The 2,257-nt window shown below is 34.2% G+C and overlaps 1 long non-coding RNA gene across 1 annotated transcript; it reads right to left on the reverse strand.

The window, feature by feature from the left end:
• Positions 1-307: 307 nt before the first annotated feature.
• Positions 308-2,196, reverse strand: LOC110451447. The gene is made up of 2 exons (XR_002463075.1): positions 1,120-2,196; positions 308-395 (listed from the first exon to the last, which is right to left on the reverse strand). It is a non-coding gene; the product is annotated as an uncharacterized LOC110451447 (long non-coding RNA).
• Positions 2,197-2,257: the final 61 nt, after the last annotated feature.

Below are 2,257 nucleotides of genomic sequence, written 5' to 3' on the forward strand. Positions count from 1 at the left end.
ACGCTCTCTATGAATACAAAAACGACCTCAATGTCAGCTGAGATCGTGGTCACATTATTTACAGTGTATAATAAAAATTAAAAATTCTTTTGTTTTCTTTCTGATTTTCCAAAGCAGACTGACAGCTGATCTTATTTATTGCTCAGTCTTACTTATTTATATTGATCACTAAAATTTGAATTACCTATTTAACTCCATGAATATCGTTTTTCCACATGAAGTCCCTTTAATATATATTTAGTCGTAAAATTCATATTTTCATAAAACAAATTTTCTACAAGAACCTACGTTGGCGTTCTGCATTTTCTTGGTGTATTTTTGTAATAGGAATTGTAACTTTGTCTGTTCCTCCTTCACCAGAACAGCTACTGTAGCCGGGTCAGTGAACAGAATCGCTGCAACAGACGTTCAAACATTAACGATGGTAGCAGTAACACAAGATTGATGATTATATAAATATGAATTATTACTTCAGGTCAAATATCAGAGGGAATCCCAGATATAGCTCAAATAGATATCGCTCAAGCAGAAGGTAAGGATTGAAGCAGACTGCTGTTACATTTGTTAAATTAAGATTTGACAATAGTAACACACATTCAATGGTGGAAAGCGACTTACATAACATATGGTCAGAGATACGAACTTACTACAAAAAAAACCATAAAGATCAAATATCAGAAACGACAGCAAAAACATGAGATCAAAAGTTTCGATACTACCGCTATAAACTGACATGTAAGGTAGAAATATTACATAATACTTATGTTATATAAATATATATATTGTATTATCTAGCTACGCCTGTTTGAATACGTTAGTACATTAGCCTCGTACTTGAAAACTGTGGATAAAATTTCGACAGAATTTTCAACAAATATATTGGGCAAAATTTATCTGCGCTATGCATTCGTGAAATATATTGGTCCGTCCCGGCAGCCCGCCAACAAGACAGATTTCAATTACGAAACTCAATCAAAAATGGAAACCCTAGCTAGCGAACGTCAGTTCAATCAAATGTTTGAAATCCTATATATCATAAAAAGAACGAGTAAGTTAGAGAAATGTCTAATAAAATCCTTCTCACTGGCTGAGAACCAAACCCACCGAACCCGGTATCACCTGTATAAACATCCTTCTACGCCGACATCAAAGGTTCTGACTTTTGTTATCAATCATAACAACTGTCTTCCATCAACTGCTCCTCGGAAGGTACCCACAGCATTCAGTGAGCTACTCACACAAATATTTCACTGAATTACCATCATCTACGACCAAACATTTCTAAAATAGAAAAGAACTACCAAGGTCAATTGTGAAATTGGTTCAATACACTGACTGTAAAATAACCCGAATAATAGGAAAGCCTGGAATAGGAATCGAAAGTCTTCAATCATCAAGTGTGCATATTGCCTTGCTCCCTTCAAAGTTCTTCTGTAATATAATACCAGTGGTTAATTGTGAGATATTTGCAATGACCATACGTAATATAATCCAATTATCTATTGTAAAATTTATCATTGCTCCTTTTTAAAGTCAAGCCCAATATAAAATAACCTCATTGCTCATTTTGTCAAAACAAAATCAATTAAATAAAATAAGAACATTAATCTTTTTTTAACAGTGACCAGTTGAGACATAACTCAAATGGTCAACTCATCACATGGACAAACTAATAACAATGTAACCCTGTGGTGTATTATCAATCAAATCATCATTAATGGATCTTTATTATATTACCACAATTATGAATTGTAAAACAACTCAACTGCTATAGATAGAAACAAATGTCATCGTCGGCCGTTAGGTGCTCGTGTCTATAAATCCATCAAATGGTTTCACTTTGATATCAGCAGAACACATTAAATAAACATGGATGTGTTGTTTTGCAGTCGGCGTAATTGACAGAGCTCTACGTTTACCTCTGTGTCACAGGGATATATACAGCGCTGTAACATTACTGGAACACTGGAACACCGCCAGCTACATCAGGCTGTAGTATCAATAACAATACACAATGTCTAGTTCCTATTCTGTCTTGTGTTAAGACGGTGAAACATAATCAATGATAACTAAGTATTTAACTAACAAACAAAGTAATAGAAACCGGAAGTAAGTTACAACAACATAAGCAATCTGGGTAATATATAACGTAGTAATAGGTTGGGTAGTAAGGTTAAAGGTCAATTGTATAACAACAACCTACTACAACTTTTCCATTACTACCTACTGTATACCGTCAGGTTTACTGTGTACTACA

Source organism: Mizuhopecten yessoensis, unplaced genomic scaffold, assembly GCF_002113885.1.
Source record: "Mizuhopecten yessoensis strain PY_sf001 unplaced genomic scaffold, ASM211388v2 scaffold6021, whole genome shotgun sequence".
Lineage (NCBI taxonomy): Eukaryota > Metazoa > Mollusca > Bivalvia > Pectinida > Pectinidae > Mizuhopecten > Mizuhopecten yessoensis.